Source organism: Sabethes cyaneus, chromosome 3 (assembly GCF_943734655.1).
Source record: "Sabethes cyaneus chromosome 3, idSabCyanKW18_F2, whole genome shotgun sequence".
Lineage (NCBI taxonomy): Eukaryota > Metazoa > Arthropoda > Insecta > Diptera > Culicidae > Sabethes > Sabethes cyaneus.
In genome coordinates this window covers 70,741,298-70,767,438 of record NC_071355.1, presented here as the reverse complement: position 1 = coordinate 70,767,438, position 26,141 = coordinate 70,741,298, and the positions used below count along the sequence as shown (strand labels likewise).

Sequence of the window (26,141 nt, the reverse complement as noted above, 5' to 3'; positions counted from 1 at the left end):
GATGACTTTCAGATTTAAAATTGGCTTTGTTGAGACGTCTAGTTGGTGATCACATGCTAAAAGATACATTCCGTTTATTTGGTTATGAATGAGTAAATTACAAATTTCAAATTTACCAGGTTATTCGTTAAACGTCCTAGGGATCCTTAATACATGCGAAGGTTGCCGACTGCGTCTAAGTGAATTTCTTCTGCAAGTTCCATTTTAGTATAGCGGAAAACTGCACTCTGCAGGGCTTTTTTACGAAAAAACAATTACCTGGACGTCCGATGGAAAGCATAAAGATTAAGGTACCAAACCAATTTACTCGATACCTTTGCGTGCCTAATCGTTTTTTATTTTGTATTTATTAACAAGAAAGTATCCAACTGTTATCACGCAACGAAATTAACTTTGAGGGAGTTTAAAATAAATTCCACATAACCTCTGTTACCTCTGTTACCACTTACACAAAAAGCGCAAAAAGACAAAGGCCTATTCGCGACTACGAAGCTGAAAAAGATTTTTATGCCTGTTCGCCAAGGGGTTTCCAACAGCAATGATTACTACGCCCCTTTGAAAAAAGTTACTTTTGATTACTTTACTCTTGACTTTACTGTTTACCTCTGATTACCAGTAATCAATCTCTTGTGATTACTATAAATTAATCATGATTACCAATGATTATTCATGCATTAATTTGGAACAACAGACCTCATAGTCCCTAGACAAGTATTGGCGCTGGCATCACTGGATATTTACAGGTTATGTTCTGTTTTGCTATGTACTGTGCTACAAATGTCGAACTTGTTTACATTGGCTTGTGCCGATCAAGGGGTTTCCAACAGCAATGATTACTACGCACCTTCGAAAAAAGTTACTTTTGATTACTTTACTGATTACCTCTGATTACCAGTAATCAATCTCGCGTGATTACTATAAACACAGAGAACAGATTAACAGGCTCGAAGGAAGTAATCGATTTTTTGTGTGTAAAACCTGTCGGTAGCGCCCTCCAGAAATAGTTTGCCAAACGCATCAAAAAATATCCATGTACCTTTATCAATATTTCTTTGTGCTGGAGTTACATAGCAGCGATGGCAGCGACATCAAGATTTAGTTTGCCACTTAGTGCTCGAGGGGTGCTCTATTGAAGGATTACTCGTAGATTACATAAAAACCTTTTACACACTTTTTGTCAATTACCTGGTAGTCTGTTCTCTGTGCTATAAATTAATCATGATTACCAATGATTACTTAAGATTATCATTGATTACTTTACTAATTACCATTGATTACCTAATTAATTCGTAAATGATTACAAAAGTAATCTCTGATTACTACGCACTTATAAGCCTTACTGGAAACCCCTAGGTGCCGATCAATTGAGCTTGCTGACGTTTGCCGCACGCACACATCGACGTGCGATTTGTTGTTGCTGTTGTTAGATTTTACATTGATTTTACACGTTTGTTTTTGTTTTCCCCCAGTTATACCCCGGTAAAAAAACATACGTTTGAGTGAAAAACGATAAGTTTTTGTAACCCTTAGCAAGCTCTATAATCACGTTGACAGATTAAACGGATTAAACCGATTAAACATTAAACACACTGGAAGATTGTTTTTGCAAAAAATGTTGCGGCAATACTGCGTAGTCAGCTGCAGACGTAGCTGTTGATTATCTGAACGGTAAGCGGGTCCGGCGGTATCGTTTCACAGATTCGTTCGAAACTGATTGAGTTCCGAATCGATGCGGACAAGCTGCAAAGTTGCGAATGTTTACAACTGTCTTGAGTCGATAACGAGCTGCACCACAATTTGCAGCAGATTTTTACCGGTTAGCTGATACATAATTTCAAACACATGACGAATAATTTCTATTTCATTAAAAGGCAATCAAAACCAAACATACTGGAGTGGCAGGGGCAGATATGCGGCAGCTTCACAGTAAAATCACAGACTAACAGACGTAACACTTCGAACAAATTTTCTAACAAAACATCGTTTCAATGATACCCCTAAAACTTAGAAAAACACTAGCATCACTTGGTGCAGTCTTCGCGCTACGCAAAGCAGCTTGCTATAAATTTTGCAATGCTATAAATTTACTTGTATGTTATCTAACAACAGCGCCAGCGCAAGCGAGCGGCGTTCTCGCGCAGCGACTGTTGTTTGAGTCTTGGCTTAAGTGAACATTTGAAATGATCGTTTTTATTGGCGATGGAATGAGGCTTCAGTGTTACGTCTGTTAGTCTGTGGTAAAATAATTTAACACGAACATATCCGAAATGATAACTTCGCTACTGACGACCTATTTCGGAATGATAGCCGGTAACTCTGAGGTCCGTCCCAAGTAACAATTTCAGGCTTATCAAACGCTTTTTAGCTGATTTTTTTCAACCTGCGGCTGAACTATGGCCACAGACAAACAAACATAACTCTTGGAAGAAAAATCAACAAAACTGATCGTACGTCACATTTAGCCTGAACACTATCACCATCTATGATCGACATTCCCAAATATCAAATAGCAACATGGGTATGCCTCGAAGTATCAAGTATTTTTATGGGGGATTCCCCATCTTTCGTCAAAAAGCGCCACTTTGACCAAAACGGAGACATTCCCAACTAAGCCCAAATTTGAAATGACGGTTTTATCGGTACGAAGAATGGAAAATGAGTGTTATGTCTGTTTGTCTGTGCTATGGCTTAGGTTTAGATGTAAAAACCTTTTTTCAGTTCTTAAACATCTAAATCTGATGATTTTATCAAGCTTCAAGCTTGTTAATAGCTGCTTTTAAAGCTGCAATAAAGCTTAATAGAGGATTTTGCGCACATTTAAACAGCCAGTTTGCACAATGCTGTCAATTCTATTTTAGAACGAGAAATAGTTCTAGATAGAATTAACAAAAGGGCGAATGTCGCAAATGTAAACAAAACGAGTGAGAGTTACTTGTTGCTGGACCAGCATAGGAAAATCAACCCTCACTCGGTTTGTTTACGCTTGCGACATTCGCCCTTTTGTTAATTCTATCTTCAGTTATGCAATGCACTTTTCCCAAAGGGGTTCCAGTAAGGCGTAACAGTGTGTAGTAATCTGGGATTACTTTTGTAATCATTTACGAATAAATTAAGTAATCAATGGTAATCAATAGAGTAATCAATGGTAATCTTAAGTAATCATTGGTAATCATGAATAATTTATAGTAATCACAAGAGATTGATTACTGGTAATCAGAGGTAGGGTAACCAACCTATCTTGGACCCCCTCAACAGCTGTACATAATTTGGACACTTACAGCAAAATCAAATGGAAGTGTCCAAATTATGTACAGCTGCTGATGGGGTCCAAAATAGGTTGGTTACCCTAATCAGTAAAGTAATCAAAAGTAACTTTTTTCGAAGGTGCGTAGTAATCATTGCTGTTGGAAACCCCTTGACTTTTCCAGTCTAATCAACCTTATACACGCTTAAAAAAATTGACCCACTTTCACGAAAAGTGGAACAGCTCAAAACATGCGTATATTTTACACACTATTTTGAGTAACTCTTACTCCTTTTATGAGTTCCACCGTAGAAGCTCATTAATGAGCAATATTTACTCATAAATGAGTGCCATTTCACCCAAAACTGAGTAGTACTTACGCAAATTACGAGTAAATTTAACTCAGTTATGAGGTTGACCTAAACTACTCAGAATTGAGAAATTGCCATTACTCATATTTTTGGGCTGTTCCACTTTTTGTCAAAGTGAGTTGGTTTTTAATCATTTTTGAGTTGAAAGTCACTCATTTCTGAGTTAATCTTATTCATTCGCGGGTTAAATGCACAAATATCTGTATTTATGGCAGCTCTGTCGTGGAATCATTTTGTATGATAATATATCTAAACTACGAAAAATTGCATCAACCGTGTATCGAGATTCATGTTTCCCGCAGGGGCGCACTCAATGAGGCTTAAAAAGGTGTGGAAGAATAAGACATTAATTTGATGGTATTAGTAGCGAAAAATCAGAAAACGACCTCAAACTACAAAAACAAACCGCGTCGGACAATGGGGTTTGTTTTTGGAGTTTGACGTCACTCATGATCCGTGATTACTCCGTTTACGATTTCATCCACGCTATGATGAAATTTCTTCATTGCACCACTTAACCAATATTGCCAGACCTGTATATATCACATTGGGGCGCACTGACAGTTGCCGACAGACAGTTCAAAATGTAACGTTTCTCTCTGCTCTGGCTCTCCCAAAATATCGCGTAAACACTTAAACAGGGTCTTTGCTCAACGGCGACGCAGCAGTGCTAGTGCCTTGCTGGTCATGATTACCGTACGGGTACGTTACGTACCTTTGTCTATGTTTATTTGTGTCTGTGCTGCTGGCCAAAGCAGACGCGGCGATTCGGTTCGGTTTGGGTTTTATTCTGTCGGTTTACCTGAGCAGAGCTGGCTCACTCGCTGGCTGTATAGTGTAAAATTGAACAAAAAGGTGGACTTTGCGTTTCGGCTGTTGCCGATTTGCGTTTGACATTTATTTCGTTCAATAATTGTGCGTGCAAGTGACGTTTTGTTCCCCTTTCGAAGAAGTGTCGAATTTTTCCATTATCCGCTTAGCGATCGTATATTTGTGAGTAATATTGTTGATAAGTTGCCATGAAAGTGTGACCAAAATAATCGGTCGGTGTTTAGTGTGATGAATTATGCGAGTGTAAGTGGAAAAGTCACGATGGAGCAGAAATGAGCTGTCAAAGAATCAGTAAATAAATTATCTTTATCAACAAAGCCGTTGAGACCCCGAATGATGATGAACGGAGCAACCCACATCAGTAGCGATAATTTTGTACCAGGGCATCAGGTGTAAATTTTAAATTGAACTGGTTCACCAAAGCAGGCCAGCTGAACATTGAAGCAGGAACGAGAGTGAAAGAATCCACTGGACAGGAAGTTGATAATTGGTTCAATTTTATCGGCAAGAAACCATAGACACACAAAGTGAGTAATATTTTTAATTTTAACTTCCCATTAGGGCCTTCTTAGCTTGCGGGTGTGCGAGATAGAGAACTTATTGCCCGTGAATCTATTGATGAATATGATTATTCATTCCATCTCCTAATTAGGGGTGGGACGGTATTGTGGTTCAACGTCGAACGATTACGTTTGCTTCCATTCAAGCCGACTCACACAGTATACTGAATCTAACGTTCTAGCTAACTCTTCAGCCTACAACTGGACTGGAGGTCGTCCGGTTTTACGATAACCTAGGTCGTTTGTCACCACTCACGTGTCAATCACCAACGCGGTACGATGAACGATCTCGTCTTTTGAACGCCCATAAACCATTGCAGATACCTATATTCAATTTAAAACGTCTTCTGCTGGAGATCTTCCGAGCACCTGCTTAAGTGACATGGTCATTTACATCCGATGGCTTTGTGCGATGTGTCATGTGTTTAGTGAATGAATTTATTTAGTTTCAGAATACAGTCAGATGTTCCATACGACCTTGCAGCATTCATTCTTTTGTTGGGAGATTTGGACTAAGATCCTCTGATTTGAACTAAGTTACTATTAACATATTTAGTTTTTCACTTCAAACTGTGCAGATCGCAAATGCTTTCCGGCCCATTTCGTAATTTAGTAATCAGTTTAATACCTATTATAGAAAAAAATATATTTGTGATTTTTTCCAGCAATTGCTTAACTTTATTTAAAATTAATTTTTGGTAAAACACAATTTCTTCTCTTAAAATTTACACCTTTCCGTGACGCATGACAAAACAAAATAACAAAAAAAAATATCTGAATTCTTGGTGCAACAATCAGAATGTGCTCAGAACGTCAACATCGACCAAGCACTATCATTAACATTCTGCAGTGTATCATGCCATGGTTTCCAACGTGATATTGACAAAGTTTTCTTTTCTTTCTTAAATACTTATTCGCAACTACGACGTTCGTGAAAGTGACGTAACCGCGTGGGAACGATAATCTGCCTTCTTCGTCTGCCCAATAATCGCAGCTCAAATTAAATAATACTAATTAGCACGTTCGTCAAAGGGGTTTTGGTGCCGAAAAACGTGGAATTATACAAAAATGGGAACGTCTAGGTGTGGTAAAAACACTATTATGACAATAGTATTGTCCATCTGTAAAAGAAATTTCCTCACTGATATTTCAACTGCTTTGAATGAAAAAAGTTGTCAATGTTTCACATCGAACAAATAGTAGGGGTCATCCGGGACCAGCAAACTCAAAAGCTATAATATTCAATCACACAACTAAAAAACACTGTCATAGAAAATTTGTAAATATTTGTTTACATATTCACAGTGAAAATTTCTGCTACGCTTGGATCAACAGTTGAAAATGTTTGCTCATCCCTTCTGACAACATCGGATAAATTTCCTTAGAGTTTTCGGAATAAATGGGAGACTTCGAATTTTTGCAATTTTCGATCATAAGTCTAAAACGCTCGCACATTTTTTTTTTTGCTCAATTACCTACTTACTTGCAGCGTTAGAGCATCACCGAGTATGGCCGTCTAGGGGCGCTAAGGAGGGCCGTATGGGATGGCCAGAGCTACGTTAGACGCTTTTTTCTCAGTTGCTTTTCCCATTTCCTACCCTCATTTCTGGTTGAATGGATACATCAACAAATAAACTTTTTCCATTTGATGTGATGAGCAACTACAGACAAATTGCGATATTTGGTGCAGCGTGCAGTTGGCTAACTGCACCGAATACTTCTGTGCTAACATTGACCTCTTATGGAACAATAAAGCATTTTTATGCGGTGCACATTTTATCCTGGCTATTGGGAGCTCGAAGAATTGCCGAAATACCACAAAAGTAATTTTCAACAAATCAATTAGAGTACGTAGGATGAGTTGGCGTTCTGTTCTAAGTAAGCAAGGAAATGTCAACCAAAAGTTTTAAAAATTTTAATGAAAAGTCATGCAAATCAATTCAGAAAATGTGGTACATAAAAAAAGAAGCAGGCAAAGTCCGAGCAATCTGTGTTATTTAATCCTCAATGAAAAAACTAGAAGCAAAAATTACGCAAAATTTTCAAAAAAAGCAACACTGAAAACTTAAATACCCGTAAACGGGGTAACTAGCAACAACCCACTTCGCCGAAGTCATCGTTTGATAGTTGCCCGAAATTTTTCAATGGATCGAAACTTCGGACAATTTGCAGGGTTCATCTTTTTGGCACGAAACGGACATTATTAGCTGCATGCCACTCGACTCTAGCACCACTTCAGAGCTGTGACAGCTAGCTAAATCAGGCCAGAATATAACGTTACCTTTATGTTTACGATTCAAGCATTCTTCCATGTATAGACTTGATGTTATTGTTGAGAAAGTTCTGATAGGTTCAGTGTTCAGTCCACATCTACATATTTTTTTGCCAGATTACGGTCTACTTTACTAGCCTGGGCCTGGCACATTGTAACGCTCAGCAACAATGTACAATTTTTGTCCGGAAAGTTGCTTGAAATCCATTTTCAGGCAGGTTTCGTCGTCCATCAAACTAGAACCGCGTTGAATTTCGTCAAAGTTTGCTCGTACAAACGCCTAGCACACTTCTTGATTACCAAATGCTGCCTTATATGCCGATTCTGATGTTTACTGGCACTGTAAGCCCTACAAACCTTCTCGAGGGAGGGTATATCACGTGGTTTGATAATTGGCATCGTACCTTCTAGCGATAGCCCGGATGGAGCTGACAGGATTAGACTTAACGCACCTCAATATCTTCTTTCGCAGCTCTCAGTCGCTAGTTTCGAACCTAGGTTCGCATTATATTCCCTTAGAACATTACACACTGTTGAGTTTGGCATTTAGCCAACCTTGATTCAGAGCAATCTGGATTTTCCAGGTATTTGTGCAAGATTTTTTTACGTCGTTCGAGTTTCATTCGGTACTGCTCCGCCGCGTGGTGGAATATTTTGGCGAAACTTGCACCAATTGTTCTTCATAAATATGTAAACAAAGTTATGTCAAATGGTTACGGTTTCTACCGCAAGAGGCGTGCCGGTGACGCACGAGAGGCGTCCAGATTTAGTTTTAGCCAGACCTTGAGGCTTGAATAATTTTTTATAACCTAATACTTTCCAATAAACTAAATAAATGTAGAAGAAAGTAATGAAGCATGGGTGTTTTATAGTACCCCCTGGGCGGCACAAGACGTTAAGTATAACGCAAGCAGCACCATTTGTTGCATGAAGGGTTACGCAACTATAATTGAAACATTCAAATATGGCAAAAATTCGCATCAGTTATCTTTATTGAACTGCTATGTGACTGAAAAAGCACAAGAGGTGGTATATGCATATGCAACCAATTGTTACACAGATGTCTTATGGAACATCAATGCGCGTTATCTATCCATTCGCGACTACGATACTGAAAGAGATTTTAAGCTTGTTCGCACTCACACGAAATCCTATGTCGCGTTGTCAAAACTTGCGTGAAAACGAAAACAAAAGTACTTTCTTCTCTTTTTTCCTCGCACAAAAACCAAACAATTATGAGCTACATCGTAATCGCGAATTAGCGGGAAATAAATTTCCTCTCTGGCCTCCAAGACGAAAAGTATTTACATTATGCGAAACAAAACTTTAGTTTTTTGGGCCTATTATGAGCTAATCTTCATGCCATTCAAAATTTATCGTGCAAAATATAATTTTGCTTTGTATTGTATATTTCATGCACCTCGTGAAAGTTATTAATTTATTAATTTTCGAATTTAAAGAATTCAACTAGCCAGATTAAGAATTTGTTTACGATGAAAAAATGCGGTGTAAAATCGAACTAGATACTGTAATCAAATAATATTTTAGTAAATGCCATGAATTCCTGATGAATGTTTGTGTAATTATTGTTAAAATAAAAACGTTTCTTCGTTGAAAAATATTTTTTCATAAAAATATGGCAGAATATGATGTTACATTTGTTGTATTTGTTTGGTTACATTTCATTTAAAAATATGCTGTAATCAACATGATGGAACATCATGTGACAGTATTGTTTAGCAATGGTATTATAATAACACGATGTTGCGATGAAGTTTCATGTTACTAGATATGCACTAATATATTAGTGGCACCTAGGATAAGTACTGCCCATAAATGAAAAATTGGCTAATATGCCACCGACATGAACTTGAGAAAAATGCAATTTTATTACTTTTGTCTGTAAAAGATGTTTTACGCGGTAATGGCAACCTGTTTAACGTTCATATTATCCGTCATACACGCTGAAGCCGCACCGTTGAGTTCAAACAGCGATGGATGTGGCCAAATTCCCTCCGCCGGACGTTTTTAACGCAGTAGCCAGTTTTCCATTTATAAACACAAGTAGAGTTTACAATTCGGGAGCAAATTTGGCTAACGTCCATACGTTGTGAATTATCTCGTGTTAGTGGGTCTACAAAATGGCTTTAAACTACCTAAAACAGTACGGAAGCACAAGTGAAGACGAAGTGGACGACGAAACAAGTAATCCGTGCACCCCGGAGAAGTTGTGAACGAAGCGTGTGCTTCAAGCGCTTGAAGCCAGAAGGAAGAAGCAGCTACTCCATGCCGTCATTAATGGAAGCTGCGAATCCTGCCATCTAGATTATAAAAAAAAAGATGAAATGTGAAAAAATAACAAGATTCGATCCAAAAACCTTGCGATTGTTAACCTTACGTCTGAAACCACCACACCACATGATCAGTTATAATGTGTGATGGAAAAATGCGAAATAAGAACACATCGGTTGCTGTACATGCGGTTTGAAATCATTATGGATATTAGCCAACTTCTCATTTATTTTGGATATTAGCCAAAATTGTTTCACGTCCTGTGCCTCTAAAAATACATTTTTTTACAATCGACTTCCGTGGGAACATTGGTTGGAGTGAATGCTATCATGTGATATTATGATCTCAATTTTGGAAAAAAATGGCATATTAGCCAATTTTTCATTTATGGGCAGAGTATTGGATAACCTGAATCCAACGTATTAATAACATAAAGTTGCTTATTTGTTGCGTGTTTCAATACTATAACCGGTGAAGTTTTTTGCAATGTAAACAAGACTTAATAGCAACATGGAAGTGTTGCTTTGGAAGTGTGAAGCTGAGAATCATATAAGGGGAGGGTCATTGAAGCAGAGCTTACTAGACTCGTAGTTCGTTTCATTTTACAAAACTAGGAATTCCGTGGGTTGAAGCAAGCTGTAATGGGAACCGATTCATTATTTTTACCATTTATTTTGTCTATTGGAAACTATTAGAAATCCTTTTGCATCGTCAATTGCATTTTTGGTATGCCTAACTTTAAAATTAAAGCCGAGTTTCTTAATACACAACCCTCGAAAAAATCGATTTCTTTACACTTTCGAGGCCTTCATACCTTCAGAAATGCCATGCCAAAAGGATTTTTTGATATCTGATTTAGGGTATGTTGCTGCTTCGTCGTAAATCCCTATTCCCGTCCTATCCAATACAAATTATTAAAAATATCAGCGATTTTTATGACACACAATGCATAATTAGTTATCCCCTAATATTTTAGTGTGTTGACTATCATACGCGATCAATCGAAGTGAACTGAGATTTATTTAAATGCCATTTTTCATTAAACAGTTCCTAGCAGCCAAATTTCCTATGTTTTTTCGAGCGACGAAGAAGAAAATGTCGACTAATCGTTTCAATTTCCAAAATGGAAATAAAATCAGTTGCGTAATTTCAATAAAATGCTTTAATAATCGCTTTTTAGTGAATTCAAAATGCACGGATCGGAAGGTAAGTGTGTTTGGGTCAAATCAGCACAAGAACTTTTGGAGTATTCATTAAATCCATCTAAGAAATGATGAAAATTAGAGTGGCTTTCCTTACTACGACGGGAATTAGAAATAAACCCTAGTTGAAAAGTTACGGCGAAGACTGTGCGGTCACCTCAAGCGAATTGCAAAGCTGTCGAAGTGCAGTAGCCGATTTCTGATATCTCAATTTTTCAATTTTTATGAGCTGTTAATTCGATTTTTGATGAAAAATGACCGCCATTTTTGATAATTTTTCGAATTTTCAAAACCCGCTACGTAACAATTTAGGTATTGACCTAAAGTTTGAAAATCATCCTTGAAATCCATTCTCCGAAACTCCGTTAGTTTCCGTTAGGCACGTACTGCCAGCAAAGAACTGTTTTTTAGAAAGCATCTACGCGCCCAGTTGCCACCAGCATAATAATCATTATTCTGGTATCCAAAAAAATGCAAAATATATCTTCAAATATACCTTAACCAATAACCAAAATACCCCAACACTTAACTTTAATTCCAACATGCGAAAAAAAATTACGAAAATCTATTATTTTTATAACGGTAGTTTTTACAATCGACGGAGAGAACGATAGAAGAAAGTAATGAGACGAAGGTGTTGATAGTATTTCAGAGGAGACGAGGCGTGAAGAAGAAAAGTGGAAAATTAAATAAGAGACGGTCATTAAAGCAATGCTTATTAAGATTGTATAACGTTCCTCTTTACCCAAGCTGGGGGATGCACGGATCAAACCAAGCTATAATACTCTGAGATCAGACTATCAACACCGTTGTGTCATAGTCCTTTTTACCGTTACCTTCGTGGATTATAAAAACCACCGTCATAAAAAATTAATTAGTGCGTGACCTCATCATAAAGGTCAAGATAAAATGTTCTAAAGATTTTCAGAACAGTAAATAACAATTTTTCTTACTCAAGTGGGTTTATTTCTAATTCCCGTCGTAGTAAGTAAAGCCACTCTAATTTTCATCATTTCTTGGTTGGATTTAATGAATACTTCAAAAGTTCTTGTGCTGATTTGACTCAAACACACATACCTTCCGATCCGTGCACTTTGAATTCACTAAAAAGCGATTATTAAAGCATTTTATTGATATTACGCAACTGACTTTATTTTTTAAATTCGTCGTGCCGTTTTAAAATCCGTCCATTAAAATTTTCCATCGTCCGAACTAAAAATCACAACAATGTTTACGAAATTAGCGCGCATGTAGTTGTGTAGGACGGCATGACAAATGTTATTCTGCATAAATTTCTGCTGGTCATGCGAGTTCAGAGATGCCATATTTTCTAAAAAAAAATCTCTGGAACTGCTCGAAAACCGAAAAAATCGAGCAGTTTTCCGGCTACTCGAATTTTCTGGTTCGAAAATAATCTGCGAAAATCTGCACACTTTTTTAGTCTGTGAAAGTTTAAAGAGCTTCGAACAAAAATCTGCACCAAAACAATAAAAGTCATAAAAACTGCAAATATCTGCAAATCTATAATGATCTGCAAGACCGTTCCAAAAATCTGGAATTTGCAGACAAATCTGCAAGTCTGGTATCCCTGTGCGAGTTTTCCCCGGTGCAGAATAACGACAATAATGCGTTGCGTGAATTATTTTCATTTTATGAATGACGGAAATTGAAACGATTGATTAGTCGACACTCTCTTCTTTATCGCACGAAAAAACAGGAAAATTGGCTGCTAGGAATTCTGCAATGAAAAAAAGCATTTAAAAAGATCTCAACTTACTTTGATTGATCGCAGTCAGTCATGACAGTCAACAAATTAAAATATTAGGGAATAACTAATTTTGCGTTGTGTGTCATAAAAAACGCTGATATTTTTAATAATTTGCATTTGGATAGGACGGGAATAGACAATAAGGAAGAAGCAGCAACATACAGGGATACCTCGATATAAGACAATTTATAATTTCAAAAAGTTGTCTTATATCGAAACATGATTTTTTCACAAAAATTTGGCATTATCAGTCACCAATTTTACTCTGTGTTGTGTGTTTATGTTGTTTGAACAATTTAATATTGCTTGCGCTATTAGTTGTTTACAATTTTTAGGATTATTTTGAAATAATGAACAAATTTATGGCAGATATCAAGATGGCTTGACAATATATTTTTTTTTAAAACTTTTATCACCAATATTTAGTGGTTAATTTGTGGCTTCGAAATCCAATTTGTGGTAATTTGTGGTTACGTACTTTCTGAGATTTTTTTAAAAAACTAAGCCAAGTCATCTTTGAAATTGATTTCGCGATAAACACATCGGATTACGATGTTTTATATCTTAATCGAAAGCTTTTTATTTGTGGTTCACGAATATATAATTTTTAATGTTGTTATTGTAAGTTTAAGCGCAAAAATCCGTTTTTTTAATTTACAATAAAACGTAAACATATCTGCTGTTGATGACGTTACTTGAGCTATTAGTAATGCTGCTATCTGTCGATAATGGCGCTAGCTGTATGTGATGCTCAGTAAAGCCCTTTAAATTTAAAGTTTGAGTTTGAACGACTGCCATCAAATAGTAGTTCAAATCGAAGTATTAAAATTCGTTCCAATCGAAATAGGACAATGTTTAACGTTTCTCAAAAGCTCACCCAACAAAAAGTATCGTTACATATTGTATAAAATATGAAAATTTACCTTTTAAAAACTAAATATCGCTTACGGTGATGATTTGCAGCATGTGCGAAACCAATTGAAATGAAATTAAGGGCTGAAAATTTCCTGCTAGCGATAGGACTGTAAAACTTTTTCACCAATATTTAGTGGTTAATTTGTGGCTTCGAAATCCAATTTGTGGTAATTGGTGGTTACGTACTTTCCGAGATTTTTCCAAAAAACTAAGTCATGCCAAGTTTTCCAAAGAAAAATTAAGTCAAGCCAGCTCTGACCATTTTTTTTGTAAAACTTTTTCACCAATATTTAGTGGTTAATTTGCGGCTTCGAAATCTAATTTGTGGTAATTTGTGGTTACGTACTTTCCGAGATTTTTCCGAAAAACTAAGTCAAGCCAAAAAATAAGGCACACTACGGCTGCAAGGGAGTAAATCCGATGTGTTTATCGCAAAATCAATTTCCAAGGTGGCTTGACTTAGTTTTTTGGAAAAATCTCAGAAAATACATAACCACAAATTACCACAAATTGGATCTCGAAGCCACAAATTAACCACTAAATATTGTTGAAAAAGTTTTACAAAAAAAATATTGTCAAAGCTGGCTTGATTTGATTTTTCTTGGGAAAACTTGGCTTGACTTAGTTTATCGGAAAAATCTCGGAAAGTGCGTAACCACAAATTACCACAAATTGGATTTCGAAGCCACAAATTAATCACTAAATATTGGTGAAAAAATTTTACAGTCCTATCGCTAGCAGGAAATTTTCAGCCCTTAATTTCATTTTAATTGGCTTCGCACATGCTGCAAATCATCACCGTAAGCGATATTTAGTTTTTAAAATGTAAATTTTCATATTTTATACAATAAGTAACGATACTTTTTGTTGGGTGAGCTTTTAAGAAACGTTAAACATTGTCCTATTTCGATTGGAACGAATTTTAATACTTCGATTTGAACTACTATTTGATGGCAGTCGTTCAAACTCAAACTTTAAATTTAAAGGGCTTTACTGTGCGTCACATACAGCTAGCGCCATTATCGACAGATAGCAGCATTACTAATAGCTCAAGTAACGTCATCAACAGCAGATATGTTTACGTTTTATTGTAAATTTTAAAAAGCGGATTTTTGCGCTTATACCTACAATAACAACATTAAAAATTATATATTCGTGAACCACAAATAAAAAGCTTTCGATTAAGATATAAAACATCGTAATCCGATGTGTTTATCGCGAAATCAATTTCAAAGATGACTTGGCTTAGTTTTTTAGAAAAATCTCAGAAAGTACGTAACCACAAATTACCACAAATTGGATTTCGAAGCCACAAATTAACCACTAAATATTGGTGATAAAAGTTTTAAAAAAAATTATATTGTCAAGCCATCTTGATATCTGCAAATTTATGGCGCCGCTTTTAGAATGGAAAATGTGCTCTGGTGTCTTTACCAACTATGTCAAAGGGATTATATCGAGGTAAAAATTGTCTTATATCGAATTGTTTTATATCGAGGTTGTTTTATAACGAGGTTGTCTTATATCGAGGTATCCCTGTACCCTATATTGTTCACAAAGAGCACAGAAATTAATGGTCGCAGAATACTGACTTGAGGAACTGCGTGTGGTATACGAAAGCAATGTGATTTACAGGGTGGCCACCAAACCGGGGAGAGCGGGATTTCAAATCACCGGAAAACCTGGAATTTCGTTCAACTACCGGGTAACCGGTCAATTGCAACATCATAACACTTATTTATGTTTCGTAAATATTGCTTGTGTTCGACCAGTGATAGTGAGCCACTACTCCCACTATCTATTTATTATTAACGTTTTCATGTTTGCGGTGTACTACACCGTTCCGTGCTGCACTTTGAACTCTTTTTTGCTGCACCTGTCATCATAATTGTTGAATACATAAGGCTTGTTCGCGACAAAATCTAGACACCTCAATTTCGCAATGAAACATAAGTTTAATCCATGAAACAATTTTATATCATTTATGTGTGTATCGTTAATAATTATCAAACAACTTAACATTACTTATTTGGTCTGCATGAAAAATTAGCGAACTTTGGAGTTTACCCTTGCCATGAGGGTCAGTGCAGACTTGTTGGCAACCAATTTAGCTGCGTTTGCCCAAGATTTTCGAAATTTATCTATAGTAGTTGCTTGTTGTTTGTGCTGGGACAGCTCGCTCTTCGGCAAAGCCCAAAACCGCTCGATGGGGCGTAACTCTGGACAGTTAGGTGGATTCGCCTCCTTCGGTACAATATGGACTCCATTAGCATCATACCATTCCAAAACATCTTTGGGGTAGTGACAGGATGCCAAATCAGGCCAAAACAGCGAGGGTACATCATGACTGTGTAGGAACGGTAACAATCGTTTCTACAGGCATTCTTCACGGTATATTTCCTTGTTAACCGTTCCCGTAGTGATGTAACTTTTGCTTGCTCGACCACAGCTGCATATGGCCTGCCATTCTAAATATTTTTTGGGGAACTTGGCTTTCTTCTTTGTCCTAAAATGCTCTGCAAAGCCATTCCATTTCATGGCAGTGTAAAAAGGCATACCAGGAAGCTGTTTAAAGTCTTCTAGGACATACGTTTCATCGTCCATTATGACGCATGGAAACTTCGTTAAATATTCGTGATAAAGCTTACGAGCGCGTGTTTTGGCCGTCGTATTTTGCTTATCGTTACGGTTTGGCACAGTCCTCACCTTGAAAGACTTCATGCCTTGTCGTTGCTTAGAAGTGTGCACGAATGTTGGCGACATTTTCATTTTACGAGTAATGGTACGTACAGAGAGATCTGGTCTCCTGCGTAATATTTGTTTTACCTTCGCATCCTTGTGGTGGTTCCTCAGATCCGTTTTTGTTCCACTTCCCTTCTTCCTAGCTGTTGTCAAGCGAGCATCGAACGATTTTAAAACACTGTGAACAGTGCTTGGAGGAAATCCAAGCTTTTTGGCAAGTTTTCTTAACGAGAGATCCGGATTTTCATTGCGACCGCACACAATTGCTTTTCGCACCTGCTCTTCTTTCGACGTCATTTTACACTGAGCGCTTGTAATATGTGTAAACAAGTGTTATATTTTCAGAAAGAACAGACATACGTCTACCACTCTGCAAAATATTTCACTCATTGTTAATGTATTTCCGAAGCTGTGTGTGTTTAGAGGTGTCCAAATTTTGTCGCGAACAAGCAAAAGAAGTAAAACGCATTTTGTGCTAGAAATTAAGCAGTGCCAGATATAGTTCATTCAAAAAAACTTGATATAAAGTGTGGATCGTGTTTGGCTACGGCGGACGAAGAGGGTGTGCCACCTCATGTGGGGATTTTTCAAAATTATCTTAGAGGTTTGGGCCGAAATTTGTGACAATTTCATGGAACTTTGCATCGTGAGATCCGTGTAAACAATCCGCTTCGAAATTTGACCTTTTGTGTTTATACGACATATTTCACAGTCGGCTGTTAGAATATAGGACTAGCCCTGCAATCGCTTGTGCTACAATACTAATTAATTTTAAACGCTCTCCCCGTTGAGAGTCGAACATACGACGACTGGCATGTGAGATTAGTGCGTAGCTCGAGGCCAACTTTCATATAATAATGAATGATCAATACGCCTCACTTATCGGTTAGGATACGAGACTTCCAGCCTGAAAATAAACCATAAATGATATTTAATTCATTCATAAATTTATATTGTTACTCAACAATCAAAAGGGTAAGTTGCTACCTGCAATTTCTAACACGATTTAGCAAGCCTCACGATAAAGTAATTTACAACTCGAAGATCGTGACTTCCGAGAGGTTCTAAAGCAAACGTTCGTCTTATCGCGTGAACTGGCAAAGGTAGGATTTCTATTTTTACCTACTCGAGTGACACAGTTCGCAATCTGTGCAGTTTTGCCGGCATCGGATTCCGGTGGCGGCACAGGTTGGACGACGGAGAGCTCTCTCTCTCTCGGCGTGCACCCGCGGCGTATAATGGTAAATCGGCTATACCTTTTGCCTTGATTGTACTTGCGACTATCATTGTAATGCAAGTTTCACTGCCTAGCTTCGCTCATACATTACGAGCACTACAGTGTGTGCTGTGTGAATTCGGTCTGAACACGCGCGTGCACCGATCTACTCCACCACGAGAAGGTCGTTTGTTGCCTCCGCTAACTTTTATCTCTCTCTATCTCTGGTAGGTATTTGTCATAGTTGTCGCTGTCGTCACTATCATCGTTCGTTCTAAGAAGTTGCAGCACTCTTGAATCTTGAAGACGTCGCGTGAGGTGAGGTACAGACCGCGATGACAGATCTTGGGAGGTGCTATAAAAAGGCACAGCTGAACGGTCACACGCATACTGAACCGGTATGGCACCGATTTGCGAGTGGGAACCAGAGCAAGTATTAGAAACTATACGAGCAAGCGTTTTCGAGTTTGCCGTGGGCTGAAAGCTACTTTGTATATGCCCGTTTGGAAAATTTAATTTAACCAACTCGAAGTCAGACTTAGCTGTTATGTGACACCACCACCTTCGATTGACCTTCTTAGTCGTCGCTTCCGAAACTAACCTACAACGAACGGTACACGGAGTGGAGCAGCCGTTTCATCGGACCAGGAAGTGGGAAGCATTTCTGAAGCAGTTCGTTAAACCGCCTTCGGCGTGATGCAGTGCTAACTAAAATAGACTCCGAAGTGTCGCGAAGAAAAATCGAAGAAAGATGCAAAAAAAAGTATGGCGAGCAAAAAATCACCAACTGCGACATGGTTGCATGCTTTGCAACGGCCTTCACTGTAACTGTAACTGACGACGAGTTCCCTTCGTCGTCGCTTCATCGTTCCGCTCAACTCCCCAAATCCCCGGACTTCACTTCACCACAGTCCGTCCGGGTACAATTTTCTCTTCCTTCAGCATCGAAAACTATGCACACTGGCCACGACGAGGTTCGACGAGTCGTGCCGTATTTGATTTCATTGGATTGGTTGGATCGTTTGCTAAAAAAGTACTGTTGTTTGGTGATTTGTCAGTTCGGGATCCAAACTCAAATGGTGTTTAACCTTGAAAGCGCTGAATTTAGCATCTAGGTTTGTGGGCTTTTTGTTTGATAACCGTTCTTCCCGAATATCGATTGGTTTCGCTTGAAATTATGACAATGAAGCAATAGAGAAGTCCAATGTTCGCGAGAGAACTGATTTTTACGCGCTTCTATCTTTACTGCCAGGCTTGTGAACTTTGACAAATTGCTTGTCATATCATATCTTTCATGAATAAAAATCTTTTCCTTCACAAACTGTAGAAATGTTTGGTTCCAGTAACAATTTGATGCGTGTCTCGTCACCCATTATAATAGACATTATTGGCGAGACTTGTATTTGAAAACTTCTGCATTGGGGGCGCTCGACATTGGATTTAGTGTTATCTTTTCTGTATTCTGAAGTTGATGCCCAATATGGAGTTCTTCAATTGGTTCTTGTAACCACCACATCGTGGCAGGAGGCTCTTGAAGAAAAGCATCTCCACGTATTTGGCGTCGCATCACATATCACTTGAATACTAATATTTTCCTCTTTTACTGGCCACAGTCTGCGACAGACTACCGTTTGCGCAAAATGTCACGACGTTTTCCGGTGGAAATTTCTAGCCCTTGATGGATACGTAAAGCGTTCGTTTTTTTAATAACCATTTTGTGTGAATATAAACAATGATGAAGCATACTGACTGCACGGAATTTTATTATGCAGATGGCACTTTATTAATTGCCGGATTAGTCGCCATTCTACAGCAAAAAGATTTATTTTTTCGATCTAGAACAGCTTTCGCATCATAATCAAAAATGTATCATGAAATTGAATAGAGCAGACTTTTGAATACAGTGGGATTTTAGCATAGGGTTTCGGTAACACAAAATTTATTTATTTATTCATTTATTTATTACAAATCAACAAACGCAGATGGTCTTAATGATGCTTAAGAATGCTTAAAAAGTTTACGTTAATTCTAGAACGAGGAATATGGTGGTCGAATCCAGAAGAAACTCTATTAACCTTTACGTCCCCGACATCAAAAATGAAGGTACTTTCAGTTACACTTTTGGCTCTGTCTCGACTGATTTTCAATCGATTTTTATGCAACTAGTCTTAAAACAAGCACATTAGATTGGTATTTAATGGAAAAATATACTGGTAAATTATGGTTCCATTATCCCGGAGATATTACAGATCGCGGTGGGATTTTTTTTGACGTCTAAAGTAGCAGATGAAATAAAATTAAAAATCTGTTTAACTGACTGCGCAAAAGTTATCCATTTTATTTATAGTCACTAATAATGACTTTAACACTATCCTGTAGTGCACTAGCTTACGCCTCACACTCCGGAACATCCGTTATCGGTTCTACCGGAACTCAAAAGTGGTCATTTAATATTCTCTTCGAAAATATGGCAAATAGGGTATCAAATGACAGGATTTTTCAACACGAGCTCTTTAGTGCATATTTGGATGTATTTTGAGTCGATGGACATTCCGGAACATCCAGCATCGATTCTACCGGGCCTCAAAAGTGGCCGTTTGGAATTCTCTTCGAAAATATGGCAAATGGGTGCGAAAATGTCCAAATCGGCTCAAAATACATCCAAATGTCTACTAAAGAGCTCGTGTTGAAAAATCCTGTGATTTGGTACCCCATTTGCCATGTTTTCGAAGAGAAGTCCAAATGGCCACTTTTGAGGCCCGGTAGAACCGATTCCGGATGTTCCGGAATGCTCAGATCTACTCAAAAAACATCCAAATGTCCACTAAAGAGCTCGCGTTGAAAAATTTTATAATTTGATACCCCATTTGCCATATTTTTGAAAAGAATTCCAAACGGCCACTTTTGAGGCCCTTGCTTTTTTTCTCCTTTCTTGAAAACTGGGAACACAAAGGAAGATTTCCAAAGGGATCACCCCGGCGTAGTGGTTAGCGTTCACGCCTCGCACGCCGAGGACTCGGGTTCAAATCCCAACCCCGCAGAAGTCACGAATGACCCAAGACTGGTTAAAGTGACTATAATCTAAACAAAAAAAAAAAGATTTCCCAAGGGTTGGAAAAACTCCGGCTGCGAGCGACATGCCAAACAGATGTTTCAGTGGAACTACTAAGGCAGCGCAGCAATGTTTCAAAAACATCGATGCTTTCATTTGGCCAGAGCTGTCCTGCACTCAGTGAACCTGTTTTGCTTATTTAACTGTTAGTTAGAGCAATACTTAATTCAGCAATCTTATGCATAATAATTGACTCTATAAATGCCCCATACATAACATTTTCGAATTTTGCTTGGGTGAGGTGTTACTGTTAAATAAGCAAATTAAGTGCATTCAGCTGATGGCTGAATGTATCATGCATTCATTGATATCAACACAATCTAGCGACTGACTTGATGTAGGAACATTATGCGCCGCGAGCAATATATCAAACATTGACAACGTCTCATTTGAAAACATGCGAGCGAACTTGCCAGCTGGCAAATTTCCTGTGGGCAAGCCCGTCTGCGCATCATAGTGCATGGTTGAAGGTAGCTCCGGTCTTAACTCCGCAATTTGCAACGACGGTAGTCTAGAACGCAGAATGGTAATGCTTTTAGGTGCATGACGACCAATTATTGATTCAAATTATTGATAAAAGTATTTACAGCTTGGTTGACATCGGCATTGTCCAGAATTTCTAACCAATTGATATTCCACAGGATATCGATAATACTATTGTAGTCAGCTCTCTTAAAATTGTAACTGACGATGTCGGAAACTTGGCAGCCGAGAGTAGCACGTATAACGTCGAGGGAAATATGCAGAGGAGGATGGTACCTAACGCTCTCGACAAGAAGGGAAGGAGACTCACAAACTTTCGGTGCATAATCAGAACAGCTCACAAAGCTGAGATCAAGGATTCTACCATTTTCGTTCACTACTGGATTGATTTAACGCAGTAGATTAAAGCTGTAGCAGTCAATCACGCTGTTGGTGCCAGTATGAAATAACGAATCAGGATACAAAAATTGTAATCACCAACAATAACAATTTCATCGACAGGAAGGACCCGAGCGAATATCGCCTTCAGCGAATGCGCACAACGCATCAAGCAGTGTCAAATCACGTGTTCGATCGGGTGGTATATATATACCGCGGAAGTAGAATGAGTATCCATCGAGAGAGACTCGTATCCAAACCTGCCCGACACACTCACTTGCACGATTCTCGATCAGATGTGCCTCTAAACTGCGATGGGCTGCAAGTAACACACCAGTAGGGTGATTTATGTTTTTTGGACAAGCGTTACGCGTGCGCTATTTTGGACATTTCCATTTGATTTTGCCGTAAATGTCCAAAATAGCGTACGCATTACGCCTGTCCAAAATACATAAATCACCCCGTATGAGTAATTCTCGCTGAAACGAAGCCACCACTGACACGAGGTCTTCTAATATTGGAACTTTTGCACTTGATTGGTTGATAAATGAGAATTGCGCTTTTAATACCTCGAAACAGTGGACCCCTCGTTTACCAAGGTATTTTCATTTTAAGACCACCATTGGAAAGCTAAGAAAAAATGTGTCAAGAAGCATCTATCAAATTAGGTGGCATTAACGACAAGGTCGTCAGAGTACATATATGACAGTCAGTATGCCACCGAATATCACCCTTCCCTTCCCTTCTTCAGTGTACCAACATGCTCCCATAGACTCGAGAAACCATAACAAAAAAAAAATAAAATCAGTTCAACTAATGTCGAATTTGTTTATTCAATCCGGGTTGAAACTGGATGAATTTTATCTGTCAGATAGGAGCAAATGAACACAAAAAGTTCATCCAGTTCCAATCCGGATTGAATAAATAAATTCGACATAACCTGCTAGCCGTAATAAGACCTTGCAACTCAAAGCACTAAACATTGCATTCTATACGTTCTATTACTTTTTGGGACATAAATTACACTAAATAATGAGATTTCTGGCCAATTAAAACTCATCGCTATATTTTCACTTTTTCGCCGTCGATTTTTCATTAATTTTTTTCCGCCGTTCATTCGTCACACCACTGGCGAAACTTAACTTAAGGCACAGGAAACTTTAATTTGCCATCCGAACAGTTATTTAGTAAGATATTATAATGATTTTGCCCAAACTGTTCACTTGTATTGATAGGAAAAACTTCACTTCGTTTCGATTACAATTCTGAATCCGGGATCGTCGTTGTTGTACGTTGCCAAGGGTACGGACGTTTATATGGAGTGATGCTAACGTAAACATTTGAGCATGAAATTGACCAATTATTTTCGCTATTAAATTAAAGGTCGTAGAGTGAAGATAATAATATACTCATGTAATTCACTGATAATAAAATTCACCGTGAACAACATTTTATGTGATAGAATTACTGTCGGATCTAATTCAACAGCAAAAATAGATACACGATTCTACGTTTCACAATTGTGCATAACAGATTATTACCTACAACTAGCAACTCCATTCTCAACAAAACGATAGTGGCAACAAGTACTGAAATCAGTAAAAAAGCAACTGGACTCTGACGACCTTCATCTTAACTAAATAAAAATATTAATTATCTGTTACAAGGTTTACAATTCTCATGTGATGTTAAATCTTGCTGCAGAGAGCTAATTGTTTAATCGGGTTAGTTAACTGCGCTGTAGCTGTACACTTTATTTGAAGAGTGTTTATTGTAGCATTTTTTCTCAGTTTTCCAATGGCGGTTTCGGTTCCAACATAGCCATCAATTTTTTTTACTTTATTTGAAAGTCCTATCCTTTTTCTTTACAAAACCATGACGTTTCTTGTTTAGTTCATAGCAAATTTTGGAAATGTCACAATAATTATACGACAATTTTAAACCTTGCTACAGATAATTGGCTGTTTCATTAAGCTAATGCTGATGCACACCTAATTTAGTCAATGTTTTTGTAGCATTTGTTATCAGCTTTCCAATGGTGATCTCAAAATAAAAATCGGTTTGGAGGCTCATGGCGAAAACGGAATTTTTTTGATAAAAACCAATACTTACTTTAGTGGCAACGGTCCGTTACCGATCCTGCGCCGAACGAATTATGGTCCTCCAGTACCGTCGGTCGTTGATAAAAACCAATATGTCGACCAAATCCTATATGGCCGCCAAATTTTTTTTCGTTTCTTACACTTTTAGGGTGACCGTGAATCCGTTAAATAAGGTAAGGGATCTAGTTTTCGACCCTGTGCCTCGATCGAGTTGACTTGATCCACTTAGTAGTTTTCGCACCATTGCTGAAACATTCATCAAATAAATTCCTAAGGAAAAGGTAGAGGAAAGCTATTATTTAGAATATTGTCAAGGTTGTTATTTTGCTAGAGATTCTTCAACATCCCACCAACATTTGGGTCTGTATGTCCAAATAATCAAGTATTTTAAACTGGAACTGTAGTTCGAGCGTTTTCTTTTCGTCTAGTGAAAACAGATACGGAATCAAAATTTCCATAAATTGTGTATATTAGGACACTGAATTCCTGCAATATATTATTGTGCAAAAAAAGGCAATATTTCTGTCAAATTTTCTTTTGCTGCAGTGCATATTTGTTTTTTTTATGATGTAATGTAATTTAAAATGGTACGAAAATTGAAACGCGAAACTGTTTGTGTTCTAGATTTCGACCGGTCGAAACAGCCTGCTGCATGCCTTCAAATCCGCTTGTTTTATTTTTCGACGCATCGTTCAAAAGCCATGGAAGTGGAAATTAGCCAGATCCGCAAGTAATTGTATGATTACAGGCGTTTTCCGGGAACAGCGCTATTTAGACGATATGTCGCAATTTGTTAGCCATGCGTTGGTTTCGTAGGTCGAGTTATAGTGCCCTTACCCTAGGGTGACAAACATTTTTGGTTTTTGACGTAGGACTACGTCTTACGGCAAGTTTTGAGATAGGGTGTCATTCCAAAAAATCGAAAAATGCGAGCGTCACGAAAAATGAAAGGTTTTGAGCGCTAATAGCTCAGCGGTTTTCCGATCGATTTTCAATATTCTTACACCAATCGATCGGAAAATCTTTTAAGAATTCACCCAAATGAAGAAAAGTATGGATTCTTGATGTTGAACTGTTGAAAAATTGAAAATAATGAACCTATGTTTTACCAGAATTCTCGCTTCATGATTGGTTGGAAGTTTCTTTACGATGATCTAAACCTATACCAATTTGATATCTGTGCTTGGGAAGTAAGCCAAAACAAGTGACGAAGTTTCCTCATTTCAACAAGATTCCTTATCACCGCGGTTAAACCTAGACCATTTTGATGTCCTTGCTTGGGAAGTACGCCAGAAAGAGTGTTAAAGCCCCCTCGTGCCAACAGATTTCTTACGAACGCGATTAAAACTAGTCCGATTTGATGTCTGTGTTAGGGAAGTATGCCAGAAAAAATGACACAAGTTCGTTGTCCCAACAGATCGCAAATTCTTTACTGCGAGACGATTAAACCTAGGCGAATTTGATATCTGTGTTGGAAAAATGTGCTACAGCTGTAGTGTTCGGTTACAATACGACTCTGTATGAATATGCATGCTTGCCGTTTCATTAAAAGTGTAGTGAAAAGATGTGCCGTTGATAAAATAGGATTGAATTGGTAAAATCCCTTCAACGTGGGGAACCATGGGTAATAAAAACAATCTTTAATTTCAGTAAGGTAGCAGGAAAGCAATAGTTTGTGTTCTTGATTTTGTTAAGTGGTTTTCAAATGCACAATCTTTTGAGAATTGAACGTATGCACTACTTTCAATCTACTACTATGTTACTACTTTGATAAATGTTACATACAACGCATGTAGCATGTTTATATGTTGCATATAGCATGTATACATGAAGAATCGATTACAAGCATGAATACATGCTACTATCACTGCAAAGAGACTTACGTAGTCCTGCGTCACCAATATATGCGGTCGTGTCTTGTACACAACCCCTCTGATTTTTTAAAATGCGCCCAAAAAATAAAGTGTTCACAAAAATTGCAGATAGTAACTATCCATCTCTTACTGGTGCGATATTTAATTATTTGTGTAAAGAAACCACTTTAAAATCAAGTCTGCTCAAAAATTTTGCACACGATCTTTTTCATTGCTTTCAAATGTTCTACAAAATTATTTAAGTTTAATATACACAGATTGTTTATCGTAGGAAAGTAATTCTTTACCAGATTTTAGGGCACAGTTTAAGTTACCCTTAAAAAAATTAAGGTAAAGAGGAGGAGATATTTTAAGAAAATTTACATTTTATGATTTTTATCATAATTTTGTGAAGTTTTTTCTCTCAGTGATTTTTTTTTCTGAAAATACATCTAATTTCCCACAGCTTTTCCTTTGACGCCATTTTGATCAAATAAGATAAGTTTTAAATATAATTTACTTTAGATAATTTAGAGGTATTAAAAGTGCCATTCTTATTTTTGCATCATTTTCAACCAATCAAGTGCAAAAGTTTCATTATTTGAACACGTCGTGTCAGCAGGGGCCCTGTTTCAGCGAGAACTACTCATATTCTTGCAGTATGTGGATGCAATCAGGCAAAACGAAAGGATAACTGCTCACTTTTTTATGACGTTTCACTTTCAGGACATCAAATTGGACTAGGTTAAATGTTCAAACGATAAAATCGTTTGACGAAAAGGGATGGTTTTGCACTTCTC

At 37.7% G+C, this 26,141-nt stretch overlaps 1 protein-coding gene across 1 annotated transcript in view; it reads left to right on the top strand.

Annotated features, from left to right (window-relative positions):
* Nucleotides 1-4,415: 4,415 nt before the first annotated feature.
* Nucleotides 4,416-26,141, top strand: part of LOC128741386 (katanin p60 ATPase-containing subunit A-like 1) — a 66,983-nt gene continuing 45,257 nt past the window's right edge. Inside the window, exons 1-2 of the mRNA XM_053837175.1 lie at nucleotides 4,416-4,470; nucleotides 4,596-4,973. The gene's annotated coding sequence lies outside the window, so the exon portion shown is untranslated. The remainder of the gene's footprint in view (nucleotides 4,471-4,595; nucleotides 4,974-26,141) is intronic.